General features: G+C 51.4%; 2 pseudogenes; both read right to left on the bottom strand.

Annotated features, from left to right (window-relative positions):
* Positions 1–1,047: 1,047 nt before the first annotated feature.
* Positions 1,048–2,696, bottom strand: LOC129059158 (uncharacterized; annotated as a pseudogene).
* Positions 2,697–3,678: 982 nt separating this feature from the next.
* LOC103889357 (putative uncharacterized protein FLJ46235) overlaps positions 3,679–16,518 on the bottom strand; it is a 381,099-nt pseudogene continuing 368,259 nt past the window's right edge.

Here is a 16,518-nt window from a genome sequence, read left to right as displayed (position 1 = left end):
CCACGGCGAGGTAAGAGGTGGGCCTGGAGGGCCCACTGTTGAGGTAGAGGCTGGGCCTCTAGAAGCCGCCAGCCAACAGGCAGGGACTGGGCCTGGAGAGGCCACCAGAGTCATGAGCTGGGCCTCAACAAGCTACCATCAGGGAGGACCTCTCTCAGCGTGAGAGAGGTCCTCTGAGAGGGGTACTCTCTCATGCTGAGAGAGGTCCTCTGAGAGCGGTCCTCTCTCACGCTGAGAGATGTCCTCTGACAGGTCCTCTCTCATGCTGAGGTCCTCTCTCACACTGAGAACTCCTAGCGTGAGAGGGGACCTCTCTCAGCGTGAGAGAGGCCAGTGTGAGGGAGGGGCTCACGCCTCTGGGCAGGGTGCCATAGGCATGAGTCTGGGCCTCAACAGGCCAGCGTGAGAGCGGCCCTCTGAGAGGGGTCCTCTCTCACACTGAGAGGTCCTCTTAGAGGGGTCCTCTCTCACGCTGAGAGAGGTCCTCTGAGAGGGGTCCTCTCTCACGCTGAGAGAGGTCCTCTGAGAGGGGTCCTCTCTCACGCTGAGAGAGGTCCTCTGAGAGGGGTCCTCTCTCACACTGAGAGAGGTCCCTTCTCACGCTGAAAGAGGTCCTCTCTCACACTGAGAGGTCCTCTAACATGTCCTCTCTCACGCTGAGGTCCTCTCTCACGCTGAGAGAAGTCCTAGCGTGAGAGAGGACCTCAGCGTGAGAGAGGCCAGTGTGTGGCAGGGGCTCACGCCTCTGGGCAGGGTGCCAGAGGCATGAATTGGGCCTCAACAGGCCAGCGTGAGGGAAGACCTCTCTCAGTGTGAGGGAGTTCCTCTGAGAGGGATCCTCTCTCACACTGAGAGAGGTCCTCTCACAGGTCCTCTCTCACACTGACGTCCTCTCTCACGCTGAGAGAAGTCCTAGCGTGAGAGAGGACCTCTCTCAGCGTGAGAGAGGCCAGTGTGAGGCAGGGGCTCACGCCTCTGGGCAGGGTGCCAAAGGCATGAGTTGGGCCTCAACAGGCCACCATGAGGGAGGAGCTGGGCCGCTCGCAGGTTGCCGGGAGGCAGGCAGGGAGTTGGCCCCGGGAGGCCGCCGTGGGTTGAGAGCCGGGCCTGGAGAGGTCCCTGGGAGGCAAGAGTGGGGCCTGCAGAGACTGTTCTCCAGCCAGAGCTGGGCCAGTTCAGGCACCGGGAGGCAGGAGGTGGGCCTGAAGAGCTTGGCTGGAGAAAGTTCGGGGCCTACAAAGGCCAGCGGGAGCTGGGCAGGAGCTGAGCCAAAAGAGCTTGCTTGCTGGGAGGCCGGAGCTGGGCTTGGAGAGGCCGACTTCAGGATGACTTGGGCCTGCAGAGGTTGCTAGGAGGCCCAAGCTGGGCCAGGAGGAGTCCACCAACCGGACGCCATTTGGAGCCTGGAGACACCATCAGAGGGCAGGAGCTGAGCCTGGAGAGGCCACCGTGAGGCCTGAGCTGGGCCTGGGGAGCTTGGCTTCAGGAAGTTGTGGGCCTACCAGGGCCGCCGGGAGCTGGGCGGGAGCTGAGTCCAAAGAGGTTGTTGGGAGGCCGGAGTCGGGCCTGGAGACGCAGCCGGGAGGAAGAACTGGGCCCAGAGAGGATGCCGGGAGGCTGCAAGTGGGTCTGGAGAGGCCGACTTGAGGAGGCCCAGCCTCTGCCTCCCTCATGGCGGCCTCTGCAGGCCCAGCTGTTCCTCCAGGCTGCATCTCCCAACCCAGCTCCTGACTCCCAGCAAGCAAGCTCTTTTTGCTCAGCTCCTGCTGGCGTTTGTAGGCCCCGAAGTTTCTGCAGCCAAGCTCTTCAGGCCCACGTCCTGCCTCCCAGTGGCCTGTACAGGCCCAGCTCTGGCTGGAGAAGAGCCTCTGCAGGCCCCGCTGTTGCCTCCCAGGGGCCTCTCCAGACCCAGCTGTCACCCCACGGCGGCCTCCCGGGACCAAGTCCCTGCCTGCCTCCTGGCAGCCCGCGTGCAGCCCAGCTCCTCCCTCACGGTGGCCTGTTCAGGCCCAACTCATGCCTCTGGCACCCTGCCCAGAGGCGTGAGCCCCTGCCTCACACTGGCCTCTCTCACGCTGAGAGGTCCTCCATCACGCTGGCCTGTTGAGGCCCAGCTCATGACTCCAGTGGCCTCTCCAGGCCCAGCTCCTGCCTCGCGGTGGCCCTCCGGAGGCCAAGCTCATGCGTCACGGCGGCCTCTCTCGGCCTGGCATTTGCTCCCTTGCATGCACTCCAGACCCTGCACTTCCTCCAGTCGGCCTCTAGAGGCCCAGCTCTTCCTCCCAGCGGCCTCTACAGGCCCAAGTCGTCCTCAAGTTGGCCACCCCAGGCCTGCAGAGGCCGCTGGGAGGCAGGGCAGGCCGACTTGATGACAGTCTGGGCCTGCAGAGGCCGCCGGGAGGAAGAGCTGGGCCTGGAGAGGCCGACTGGAGGAAGTGCAGGGCCTGGAGCACATGCAAAGGAGCAAACGCCAGGCCGGGAGAGGCCGCCGTGACGTATGAGCTTGGCCTCCGGAGGGCCTCCGTGAGGCAGGAGCTGGGCCTGCGGAGGCCGTCCCGAGGCGGGAGCCTGGCCCGAGGAGGCCACGGCGAGGTAAGAGGTGGGCCTGGAGGGCCCACTGTTGAGGTAGAGGCTGGGCCTCTAGAAGCCGCCAGCCAACAGGCAGGGACTGGGCCTGGAGAGGCCACCAGAGTCATGAGCTGGGCCTCAACAAGCTACCGTGAGGGAGGACCTCTCTCAGTGTGAGAGAGGTCCTCTGAGAGGGGTCCTCTCTCACGCTGAGAGAGGTCCTCTGACAGGTTCTCTCTCACGCTGAGGTCCTCTCTCACACTGAGAAGTCCTAGCGTGAGAGAGGACCTCTCTCAGCGTGAGAGAGGCCAGTGTGAGGCAGGGGCTCAGGCCTCTGGGCAGGGTGCCAGAGGCATGAGTTGGGCCTCAACAGGCCAGCGTGAGAGAAGCCCTCTGAGAGGGGTCCTCTCTCACGCTGAGAGGTCCTCTTAGAGGGGTCCTCTCTCACCCTGAGAGAGGTCCTCTGAGAGGGGTCCTCTCTCACGCTGAGAGAGGTCCTCTGAGAGGGGTCCTCTCTCACGCTGAGAGACGTCCCTTCTCACGCTGAAAGAGGTCCTCTCTCACGCTGAGAGGTCCTCTAACATGTCCTCTCTCATGCTGAGAGAGGCCAATGTGAGGCGGGGGCTCACGCCTCTGGGCAGGGTGCCAGAGGCATGAATTGGGCCTCAACTGGCCAGCGTGAGGCAGGACCTCTCTCAGCGTGAGAGAGATCCTCTGAGAGGGGTCCTCTCTTAGCATGAGAGAGGTCCTCTGAGAGGGTCCTCTCTCAGTGTGAGAGAGGTCCTCTCACAGGTCCTCTCTCACGCTGAGACAGGTCCTCTCACAGGTCCTCTCTCATGCTGAGGTCCTCTCTCACGCTGAGAGAAGTCCTAGCGTGAGAGAGGCCAGTGTGAGGCAGGGGCTCACGCCTCTGGGCAGGGTGCCAAAGGCATGAGTTGGGCCTCAACAGGCCACCATGAGGGAGGAGCTGGGCCGCTCGCAGGCTGCCGGGAGGCAGGCAGGGAGTTGGCCCCGGGAGGCCGCCGTGGGTCGAGAGCCGGGCCTGGAGAGGCCCCTGGGAGGCAAGAGTGGGGCCTGCAGAGGCTGTTCTTCAGCCAGAACTGGGCCAGTTCAGACACCGGGAGGCAGGAGGTGGGCGTGAAGTGCTTGGTTGAAGAAAGTTTGGGGCCTACAAAGGCCAGCGGGAGCTGGGCAGGAGCTGAGCCAAAAGAGCTTGCTTGCTGGGAGGCCGGAGCTGGGTCTGGAGAGGCCGACTTCAGGACGATCTGGGCCTGCAGAGGTTGCCGGGAGGCCCAAGCTGGGCCAGAAGGAGCCCACCGGCTGGACGCTGTTTGGAGCCTGGAGACGCCGTCGGAGAGCAGGAGCTGAGCCTGGAGAGGCCACCATGAGGCCTGAGCTGGGCCTGGGGAGCTTGGCTTCAGGAAGTTGTGGGCCTACCAGGGCCACCGGGAGCTGGGCGGGAGCTGAGTCCAAAGAGTTGTTGGGAGGTCAGAGTCGGGCCTGGAGACGCAGCCGGGAGGAAGAACTGGGCACAGAGAGGACGCCGGGAGGCTGCAAGTGGGCCTGGAGAGGCCAACTTGAGGAGGTTCTGGGCCCGCAGAGGCCGCCGGAAGGGAAAAACTGGGCCTGGAAAGGCTATTGTGAGGAATGAGCCCCATGGGCCTGAAGAAGCCACTGGCAGGCGGGAGCTGGGCCTGCTGAAGCGGCTGAGAGGCAGGAGCTTTGGACTGGGGAGGCCGCAGTGAGGCGAGGGCTAGCTGGGCGTGGATAGTCTGCTGTGAGGCAGAGGCTGGGCCTGTGCAGGCCTTCGGGAGGCAGGAGGCCGGGCCTGGAGAGGCCGACTGGAGGTCAAATTCGGGCCTGCAGAGGCCGCCAAAAGTCAAAAGCGGGGCCTGGGAAGGCCGCCAGGAGGCATGAGCTGGGCTGGGCTGAAAGAGGCCACTGGGAGGCAGGAGGAGCTGGGTCTGCAGAGGCTGACTCGAGGAACTTTTGCACCCGGAGAGGCCACCGAGAGGCTGGAACTGGGCCTGTGGAGGCTGACTTGAGGACGACCTGGGCCTGCAGAGGCCGCTGGGAGGCAGGAGCTGACCCTGGACAGGCCGACTTGACAACAGTCTGGGCCTGCAGCGGCCACCAGGAGGAAGAGCTGGGCCTGGAGAGGCCCACTTGAGGAAGTTCTGGGTCTGGAGATGCTGCCAAAAGGCAAAAGCTGGGCCAGAATGGCCACTGTGAGGCATAAGTTTGCCCTAGAGAGGCCATTGAGGTAGGAGTGGGGCCTGTAGAGGCTGCTGAAAGGCAGGAGCTTGGCCTAGGGGGTTGCGGTGAGGCACATGCTGGGCTGGGAAAGTGTGCTGTGAGGCAGAGGTTGAGCCTGTAGATGCTGACGGAAGGCACGAGTTGGGCCTGGAATGGCAGACTTGAGAAAGTTCTCGGTCTTGAGAAGGTGCTGGGATGCAGGAGCTGGGCCTGAAGAGGCCACCAAGGCATGAGCTGTGCCTAAAGAGGCCAATGTTAGGCAGGAGCTGTGCCTGGAGAGGCCGACTTGAGGAAGTTTTGGGCACGGACACCCTGTCGAGGGGCAGGAGCTGGGCCTGGAGAGGCCACGGTGAGGTATGAGCTGGGCCTAATGAGATTAGTGTGAAGCAGGATCTGGGCCTGTTGAGGCTGCTGGGAGGCAGGTAGGACCTTGTTTGGGGAAGGCTTCTGTGAGGCAAAAGCTGGGCCTGGAGAGGCCATTGTCACGCAGGAGCTGGGCCTGTCCAGGCCATTGGGAGGCAGAAGGTGGGCCTGGAAAGCTTGACTTGAGGCAGTTTTGGGCCTACAAAGGCCACTAGGAGCTGGGCAGGAGCTGAGCCAAAAGAGGTTGTTCTGAGGCAGGAGTTGGACCTCCAGACACAGTCAGAAGAAAGAGCACGGCCTGTAGAGGCCACCTGGGGGCAGCAGCTGGGCCTGGAGATGCCAACGAAAGGCAGGAGCTGGGCCTTGAGAGGCCGACTTGTGGACATTTTGGCCCTGGATTTTGTGGCCTGGACTTGAGGACATTTGGGCCTCCTGCAAAGAGGCAGGAGCTGGGACTAAAGAGGCTGTTGTAAGGCAGGAGCTGGGCCTGTACAGGCTGCCCGGAGTCAGAAGATGGGCCTCAAGAGGCCACTGTACAACAGGAGCTGGGTCTTGGAAGGTGGCCGTGAGGCAAAAGCTGGCCCTTGGGAGGCCAATGAGTGGCAGGAGCTGGGTCTGGTGAGGTCGACTTGAGAAAGTTCAGGGCCTGGAGAGAAGCCTGGGAGGCAGGAACTGGGTCTAAAGAGGCCATTGTAACAATGGAGCTGTGCCTGTGGAGGCTGTTGTGAGGCAGTAGCCTCATCTGCGGAGACTGCCGTGAGGTAGGGTATGGGCCTAAATAGGCCATTGTGAGTCATGAGCTTGGTCTGTAGAGGCTGACTGGAGAAAGTTCTGGGCCTGGAGAGGCTGCCGGGAGGTAGGAGCTGGGCCAAAAGATTTAAGCACATTACATTTATTAGGCACTTTATTTCCATTATTACACTGTCATATATAATAAAATAATTATAGAACTCACCATAATGTAGAATCAGTGGGCGTGTTAAGCTTGTTTTCCCGCAACTAGATGGTCCCACCTGAGCGTGATGGGAGAAAGTGACAGATCAATAGGTATTAGATTCTCATAAGGACAGCGCAACCTAGATCCCTCACATGCACGGCTCACAACAGGGTGCGTTCTCCTATGAGAATCTAATGCTGCTGCTGATCTGAGAAGGTGGAGCTCAGGCGGGAATGTGAGCAAAGGGGAGTGGCTGTAAATACAGACCAAGCTTCCCTCACTCCCTCACTTGACACCACTCACCTCCTGCTGTGTGGCTCCTTACGGCTCCATGGCTCAGGGGTTGGGGACCCCTGCTCAAGTGCATCCAAAACGACCCTTCCCACACCAGTCTTCATAGTGGTCAAGTGCAGCAACCACTTAGCTCCCAAGGCATGTGCCTCAGCTGGCATTTTGTCACAATCAACAGTAAGTGGTAGCTTGAGTCATTGTGAGGTCACTTCCTGGAAATCACCAGCATCCCATTTCCCACTGGCAAAGAGCTCAGCACTGCCCCCTGGGAAACCAAACCTATGTCCAAATCCCATCTGTGTGGGTTTATCTCCTGGGACCCTTCCTAGCATATTAGTCAGAGTCCAATCAGGAAGCATAAACCCTCAAAAGTTTAAAGTGGTAAAATTTAATACAGAGAATTATTCATTATAACAGGTGAACAGCATAATGAGAGATTGGCTAGCACAAAGTAAAGAGAACTCTAGAGAATATAGGACTAGCCCAGGCCAGGCATGGTGGCTCATGCCTGAAATTCCAGCAATTTCAGAAGCTAATGCAGGAGGATTGCTTAAGGCCAGGAGCTAGACACTGCTCTGGACAACACAGTGAGACCCTGTCTCTATCCAAAAAAAGAAAAAAAATTAGCTGGGAGTGGTGGTGCACACTTGTAGTCCCAGCTACTCTGAAGGCTGAAGTTTGAGCCTGGCAGGTCAAGGCTGCAGTGAGGCATGATTATGCCACTACAGTCCAGCCTGGTGACAGAGCAAGACCCTGTCTCAAAGAACAAAACAACAACAACCATTTACAGACAGAAAAGAAATAGAGCTAATAAGCTAAGGAAAGATGTTGAAATGTGACAAGTAAAGTAATATGAGGTCTTTTATCTATTTAAAATAATCAAACAAAAAATGACTTACTAAATTATAATACCCTGTGCTGGCAAAGGTGCAGTGAAATGGGCACTTTCTTATACTATAAGGGGTGTTTAAATTGTGTATAAGCCTTCCAGGGTAAAGCTTGTCAATTTTTTAAAATAATAGAGACAGGATCTCACCATACTGCCATACTGCCTCCTCCAACTCTTGGCCTCAAGCAATCCTCCTGTCTTAGCCTCCCAAAGTGCTAAGATTATAGCTGGGAGGCACCCAAAACCTTGTCAATTTACATCAAGGGTAATGAGAATGTCCATTCACCGTGACTCACAGTAATCTTACTTCTGGGGAGACAATTCAATCTAAACAAAAGGTCATCTGTACAAACACAGTAAAAATCTGGGAGTAACTGAAGACAGAGTTGGTAAGTGAAATAAGAAACAGTTATAAGAAATTAAACTATGGTATTAATAGGTATCTGGTAAAAGGTCAGTTGATGTTAGCTGCTACTTTTTTGTCATTTTGAGACAGGGTCTCACTCTGTCACCCAGGCTGGAGTGCAGAGGCCTGATCATGACTCACTGCAGTCTCAGCCTCCCTGGGCTCAAGTGATCCTCCCACCTCAGCCTACCAAGGAGCTGAGACTACAGGAACATGCCACCACACTAGGCTAATTCATGTATTTTTCTGTAGGGATGGCGACTCCCTTTGTTTCCAAGGCCTATCCCAAACTCTTGGCCTCAAGCCATCCTCCTGCCTCAGCCTCCCAAAGTGTTGCGATTACCAGTGTGAGCCACCACATCTGGCCAGCTGCTACTTTTATCAATATTATTATTCCACTCAATTAAAAATTATTATTTTCAAGGCTATGCAACAGTATGTATCCTACAGCATAATTGTAAAAACATATACAGTCGTCCCTCAGTATACAGAATTAGTTCCAGCCCCCCATCTCTGCATATACCAAAATCCATGCTTACTCACGTTTCACTGTCACCCCTCTGGAATCCACGTATAGGAAAATTCCGAATATTAGCTGGGCATAGTGGCAAGCACCTATAGTCTCAGCCACGTGGGAGGTTGAGATGGGAGGATCGCTTCAGCCTGGAAGGTTGAGGCTGCAGTCAGCTGTGATAGCACTACTACACTCCAGCCTTGGACAACAGAGGGAGACTCTGTCTCAGAAAAAAAACAAAATAAAACAGGTTAGAAATTGTAATGAGGTCTGTTGGGCAAAATTCCATATAAGCAAAGTATACATTAATAAAGCAAATGGTGATAAATTAGTACGATTGACTTTCTGGAGTTTCTGACAATAAAAGTAAGAAAAATGCAAAACACAAAGACAGAGGGTAAAAAGAGAAATTAGGAAAGCATTCTACATGTTTAACAGGAAGACACTGGCCATGTTCATGCAGCAGCAGTATGTCATGATATGACATACCTTGGAGAGAAGTTAACAGATGAGGAAGTTGATAAAAATCATCAGAGAAGCAAAATACTGGTAGCGACACTCAAGTAAACAACGAAATTTCCATAACTTATGTCAGCAAAATGGGAATATTGTACGGTGTGTGTTGAAGTTCGTATACAACATTGTTTATCTGCCTTTTGTTTGTTTGTAAGGAATGTATATACTAAAAGTTCTTCTTGCTGTCAAAAGAATATGTGTGAATAAGTCATTTTAACTTATTCTTCTGTTTTTCTTTTATCTTCCTGCCATCATCCCACAGCCTTACTTTAGAAATTTGTTTTTTAGAACATTGAACAAGTGCTCCTTGTAGTGGCACACACCTCTAGGATGGGAGGCAGGGGTGGAAGGGTCACTTGAGGCCATGAGTTTGACACCAGCCTGGCCAACAAACTGAGACCCCACGTCTACAAAACAATTTAAAAATTAGGAAGTATCGTCACGTATACGTACAGTCCCAGCTACTCAGGAGGCTCAGGTAGGAGGATCCTTAGCCCAGGAGTTCAAGGCTGCAGCGAGCTGTGATAGCACTACTGTACTCAAGCCTGGGTGACAGGGTGAGACCCCATCTCCTAAAATAAAAATCAAAGAAAAAAAATAGTTCAAGTAGCAAGTAGTATGTGGCTTACTCTGAATATTTCTAAACTAGAAATTCTCAATCTTTTGGGATCTAACATCCCTTTACATTTTTTAACTTTATTGAAGATCTCTAAGACTATTTCTTTCTGTAGACAATTATATTAAAACTAGAAAATAAGACACAAGTTCTTAAATATTATTCATCACATATTAAAGCCATTACATGTTGATATAATACAAGATTTTAAAAATATTTAATATTCATTACATATTAATAATAAAACCATTACATGTTGATATAATACTTTTTTTTTTTCTTTGAGACAAAGTCTTGTTCTTTTGCCAAGGCTGGAGTGAAGTGGTGCAATCTCAGCTCATTGCAACCTCCGCCCCGCAGCTTCAAGCGATTCTCCTACCTCAGCCTCCCAAGTAGCTGGGATTACAGGGGCCCACTACCATGTCCAGCTAATTATTGTATTTTCTTAGTAGAGAAGGAGTTTCGCCATGTTGGCAAGGCTGGTCTTGAACTCTTGACCTCAGGTGATCCACCCGCCTGGGTCTCCCTAAGTGCTGGGATTACAGGTGTGAGCCACCGCACCCACCCCGATTAATATATGTTTTAAAACACTGATTAGTCAGGCAACAACACCGTGCAGGGGTCTCCTCATTCCCAGTGACGCAGACCCCACTGCACGGCTGAGGGGTTGCAAGGGCTGCAGAGCCAAAAGGCTCTGACTTGAGATTTCATTATTTTACTTGTATTTTTATTTGTATTGTGAGACAGGTCCTGCTCTGTCACCCAGACTGGAGTGCAGCTGTGCACTTACAGCTCACTGCAGCCTCGACCTCCTGGGCTCAAGCCATCTTCCTGCCTCAGCTCCCCAGTAGCCGGTAGTACAGTTGAGTGCCACCATGCCTGGTTAGTTTTTTAATTTTTTTGTAGAGTGAGGGGTCTTGCTATGTTGCCCAAGCTGGCCTCAAACTCCTGACCTCAAGAGATCTGCCCACTTCAGCCTCCTGAGTAGCTGAAACTACAAGTACACATCACCATGCCTAGCTAAATTTATTTAATTTTGAAAAATAATTTTGTAAAGAGCAGATCTTGCTGTGTTGTCCAGGCTGGTCTTGAACACCTGCCCTTAAAAGATACTCCCACCTCTGCTTACCAAACAGCTGGGACTACAGGCATGAGCCACCACAATGAGCCTGAAGAGATTTCTTTAATCTAGCATCCCATACTTGGTAGGATTGGGAAAGGCAGTAGTGTTTTTAAAAATTACTTAATAATTTCAGTAACAATCAAACTCAACCTTGACCCCTGCCTTCTCTCACACCCCATATCCAGTCTGACAGGAAATCCTGTTGACTGTCTGCGACATGTACTAAAGATCCCCACGCAGCAACTCCCTGGCCTCCTCCCCTACTTCTCCCCTCTGACCATCTCTCAACACCACCATGACCCTGGTCAGGACCACCATCATCTCCCACCTGGATGTTGCCAAAGCTTGGCCCCCATGCTTCTACCCACATCTTCCCATAGTCTTTCTCAACTCAGCAGCCAGAGAATGCTTTTAAATCAGGAGACAGAGCATGTGGTCGCTCTGCTCAGAACCCTCCCGCAGTTCCCATCTGAGTCACAGTAAAAGCCAAAGCCCCAGCAATAACCTCCCGGGGCTTATGTGATTTGTACTGATCCCCACCCAGCAACTCCCTGGCCCCCTCCCCTAATTCTCTCCCTCTCTCTGTCTGCTCCATGGGCCTCCTTCCAGAGCCTCAGACACACCTCAGACACTTTATTCTATTGTTTCTGCCTACAGTCCTCTTCCCACAGCACCTTGACCAGCTCCTTCCCCTCCTTCAAGTCTTTACTCAATTTTCACTTAGGAGGCCACCCCTGACCATTCTATTTAACATTGCCATCTGTCCCCATGCCCACCATGCTCATTTCTTCTTTCTTTACTTTCTTCTTTTTTTCAAGATCTCACTGTCACCAAGGCTGGAGTGCAGTGGCACAATCACAGCTCACTGCAACCTCAAATTTCCAGGCTCAAGCGATCCTCCCACCTCAGCCTCCCCAGTAGCTGGGACTCCAGGTTCATGTCATCATGCCTGGCTAAATTTTTTAGTATTTTATTTTATTTTATTTTGAGATAGAGTTTCACTCTTCTTGCCCAGGCTGTAGTGTAATGGTGTGATCCCGGCTCACTACAACCTCCACCTCCCAGATTCAAGTGATTCTCCTGCCTCAGCCTTCCAAGTAGCTGGGATTACAGGTGCGTGCCACCACGCCCAGCTAATTTTTGTATTTTTAGTAGACCCGGGGTTTTGCAATGTTGGGCAGGCTGGTCGCGAACTCCTGACCTCAGGTAATCTGCCCGCTTCGGCCTCCCGAAGTGCTGGAATTACAGGTGTGAGCCACCACACCTGGCCAATTTTTTCATTTTTTGTAGAGACAAGGTCTTACTATGTTGCCCAGACTGGTCTTGAACTCCTGGCCTCATGTGATCCTCCTGCCTAAATTCCTAAAGTGCTGGGATTACCGGCATGAGCCATCATGCCTGGCTTCATGTTCATTTCTTCTTGCTGCTGCAACATAGTTTGCAGTTTTCTACATTTAGTGGCTTAAAACACCACAAAACTACCATCTTATGGTTCTAGGGGCCAGAAACTCAAACTAGGTCTATTAAGGCTAAAGTCAAGGTGTCAGCAGGGCTGCATTCCTTCTGGAGACTCTAAAGTGTTCCCTTGGCTTTTCCAGCTTCTAGAAGCCACCCCCATTCCTTGGATCATGGCCCCTGACTCCATCTTCAAAGCCAGAAGTGAAGCATCTTCAAATCTCCCTCTCTTACCTCTGCTTTCATCACCACATCTCCTGCTCCAATTCTGAATCTCCTACTCTCTTTCTTTTATAAAGACCCTTGTGATTGCTGGGCATGATGGCTCCCACTCAGAATCCCAACACTTTGGGAGGTCAAGGCAGGAGGAACACTTGAGGCCCGAAGTTTGAAACTAGCATGAACAACATAGTGAGACCCCCACCTCTAGAAAAAAAATAAAAATAAATATTAGCCCGACATGGTGGTATGCGCCTGTAGTCCCAGCTACTTGAGAGGCTGAAGTGAGACAATCGATTTAGCCCAGGAGTTTGAGATCAGCCTGGACGACATAACTAAATCGCATCTCTACAAGGAAGAGGTGGGAGGATCACTTGAGCCCAGGAATTTGCGGCCAGCCTGGGCAACAAAAGAAGACCCTATCTGGCCAACACGGCCAACCTGGCCACCATGGTGAAACTCCGACTCTACAAAAATGAGCTGGGCATGGGTGACATGCATGTGTAGTCCTACCTACTTGGGAGGTTGAGATGGGAGGATCGCTTGATCTCAGAAGGCCAAAGCTATAGTGAGCTATGATCACATAACTACATTCCAGCCTGGATGACACAGGGAGATTCTGTCTCAAAAAAAAAAAAAAGAAAAGAAATATATATTTCATCTCTGTCCCTGGTTCCTGGCACAGAGCTTCTAAAGCTCTTAGAAAGACCTCAGTGATAGATGTGACAGGAACATCTTTTGTTTTAATATTTGGTCTTGGTCCCAGGTTTCTAACACAAGAGCCTCTAAGAACTTTGGGATCTCCAGCATGGTAAGAGTGCATTTGGGGATGTTGTTGAGATGACTGGGTGACTGCAAGCTCCTACATTTCTTCAAGAGGAAGACTGATTACCATGCAACCACATGGTAAGAGGCTTGGAACTTTCAGCCTCATGCACTGAACTCCAGGAGGAAGAGGGGCTGGAGACTGACTTAATCACCAACAGCCAAAGATTTAATCAATCATGCTTGCATAATAAAGCCTCCATAAACACCCTGAACGGGGTTTGCAGAGCTTTCAGGGTTGCTGGACACAGGAGATGCTGGGAGGGTCGCATGTTCAACAGAGGGCATGGGAGCTCTGTGCTCCTCCGAACTTAACTTGCCCTGGGTATCTTTCTTTTTTTTGAGACAGGATCAGGCTCTTTTGTCCAAGCTAGAGTGCAGTGGCACAATCTCAGCTTACTGTAACCTAAGCCTCCCCAGTCCCCAGCTCAAGGCATCCTCTCATCTCAGCTTCCCTAGAAGTTGGAACTCTAGGTGCACAACACCACACCGGTTATTATTATTATTTTTTAATTTTTTATAGAGACAGGTTTTCACCATGTTGCCCAGGCTGGTCTCAAACTCCTGAGTTTAAGCGATCCTCCCACCTTGTCCTCCCAAAGTGCTGAGATTATAGGCATGAACCACTGCACCCAGCATGCACGTCTCTTTCATTGACTGTTTCTGAGATGTATCCTTCACAATGAACCAGTAATAGGAAATGAACTGGCCAGATGTGGTGGCTCACATCTGTAATCCCAGCACTTTCAGAGGCTGAGGTGGGAGGATCACTTGAGACCAGGAATTTGTGGCCAGCCTGGCCAACACAACAAGACCCCATCTATACAAAAAATAAAAGAAACTAGCCAGATGTGGTGTTGCAGGCATGTAGTCTCAGCTACTAGGGAGGCTGAGATGGGAGAACCACTGGAGCCGACAATCAAGGCTGCAATGAGCTATGACTGCACCATTGCACACCAGCCTGGGCAACAAAATAAGACCCTCTCTCTCAGAAAAAAAGAAAATAAACTGTTTTTCTGAGTTCCATAAACTGTTCTAGCAAATTATTAAACCCAAGAAAACAGTTATGGGAACCCCCGATTTGTAACAGGTTGGTCAAAAGTACAGGTGACAACTTAGGACTTGCCATTGGCATCTGAAGTCAGGATGGTCTCGTGGGACTGAGGCCCTAACTTGTAGGGTCTGTGCTAACTCCAGGTAGTGTCAGAATAAAGTCATGGGACACCCAGTTAATATCCAGAGCACTGAAGAATTTGGTGTAGAAACTCCATACATACATTCAGTCGGAAGTGTGTGAGTAGAGACAAACATGGGCTTTTCTGTCACCTGTCTACCGCTTAACTGCATAGGAGAGGCAATACGTGGTGCTCATGAACAAAGCAAACATTAAAGTCAGACCAGACCCAACATTTGACTCAGTCTTAATATCCAGGTGAGCTTGGGCAAATCATTCATTATTCCCAAGGCTTCATCACTCCATTCATCAAATAGGGATAACTGTGGCACCCACCTGTGATTCTGTGAGAATTAACGAAATATTATGCTTGGGGTTATTGTGATCATTATACCCATTCCAAACTATTTGACAAGGACAGTGATGGATGATGACATCAAAAAATCAGAAACTGCAATGAGGTCTCTCAGGCAAAATTCCATACAAGCAAATTACTGTCTCTACAAAGCATTCCTGCCACACTTAATTCACCATTCCCTGAACAAAATATGCCATCTTCGTTGTTCAGGTCTGTACAGTGCTGGTTTCCCTTCCTGGGCAGTTTGCTCCATCCCATCCCAGCCCATTCCCCATCCCGCCACCTCCCCCTTCCCTCCCCACTCTCATACAACTCTTCCTCATCTTTCAGGACTTGGCTTCAATGTCACCTTAACTGGAAGCTTCTCTCACTCTCCAGAAGAGCTTCCCATTGCACTTGATGCATGCACTATCATTTGATCATTTTTGAGTTACAGTCCAAATCTTTTTGTACCTGAATAACATGTTGCCCAGTCAGTCTCTCTTCCTGGATTCAGAAGTCGTTCATGGCAGATCCAGCTGGAAGTGACAAAAAGACATCTTTTGACATAAAGGGATGACACAGACAGACATAAGTTCTTAAACGTCTTAAATGTTATGTGGAAATTAAACAGAATTCAAAGATTTGTGGGGAACACTTAGGAGGAAAAGTTACTGGGAACGTCATAAAGGGTTAATTTGTATTTTATTTTATTTTATTTTTTGAGACAGTCTCATTCCGTCACCTAGGCTGGAGTGCAGTGGTGCAATCAGGCTCACTGCAGCCTTGACCACCTGGGCTCAAGTAATCTCACTTAATTTTTATTTGGTTTAAGAAAGTCTTGGTTGAGGGTGGTGGCTTATGCCTGTAATCTCAGCACTTTGGGAGGCTGAGAGAGGTCTATTACTTGAGGCCAGGAGTTTGAGATCAGCCTGGGCAATATATTAAGACCCTGCCTCTACCAAAAAACAGAGTGAACGTGTGGAAGACAATTTTTCCACAGACTGGGAGTGAGGGAATAATTTCAGGATGATTCAAGTGCATTACATATATTGTGCACTTTATTTCTATTATTACTACATAGTAATATATAATGAAATGATTCTACAACTCACTATAACGTAGACTCAGTGGGATCTCTGAGCTTGTTTTCCTGCAACTAGACTGTCCATCTGGGGTGATGGGAGACAGTAACAGAATATCAGGCATTAGATTCTCATAAGGCATACACAACCTAGATCCCTCGCATGCACACTTCACAACAGAGTTTGTGCTCCTATGAGAATCTAATGCTGCTGCTGATCTGACAGGACATGGAGCTCAGGTGGTCATGCAAGCGATGGGAGGGGCTAGAAATACAGATGAAGTTTCCCTTCACTCACCTGCTGCTCACCTCCAGCTCTGTGGCCCTGTGGTTGGAGACCGCTGCTCAAGTGCATTCGAAAGGATCCATCCCATGCCATTCTTCAGAGTCATCTTTACTGCTGCAGTGGTCAACCTGTAGCACCCCTAAGCTCACAGGACATATGCTTCAACTGGCATTTCACAATCAACAGTATATGGTAGCTTGAGTCATTGTGAAGTCACTTCCTGGAAATCACCAGCATCCCATATCCCATTAGCAAGGAGCTCAGCACTGCTCCTTGGATAACCAAACCTACTCCCAAATCCCATCTGTGTGCGTCTATCTCCTGGTACCCTTCCTAGCATCGACTCTGTATTTGTAGGAGTCCAATCAGGAGACACAAACCATTCAAAAGTTTAAACTAGAATGAGCAAGGTGGCTCACACCTGTAATCCCAGCACTTTAGGAGGCCAAGGTGGGTGGACTGCTTTGAGCTCAGGAGTTTGAGAACAGTCCGGGAAACATGGCGAAACCTCGTCTCTACAAAAAACACAAAAATCAGCTGGGTGTGGTGGCATTTACCTGTAATCCCAGCTACTCGGGAGGCTGAGGCAGGAGAATTGCTTGAGCCTGGCAGGTGGAGGCTGCAGTGAGCAGAGGTTGTGCCACTGTACTCCAGCCTGG

The sequence above is a fragment of the Pongo abelii genome, chromosome 3 (genome assembly GCF_028885655.2).
Source record: "Pongo abelii isolate AG06213 chromosome 3, NHGRI_mPonAbe1-v2.0_pri, whole genome shotgun sequence".
Lineage (NCBI taxonomy): Eukaryota > Metazoa > Chordata > Mammalia > Primates > Hominidae > Pongo > Pongo abelii.
Note: the sequence above shows the minus strand (reverse complement) of the source record. Positions and strands in the feature narration are given on the sequence as shown.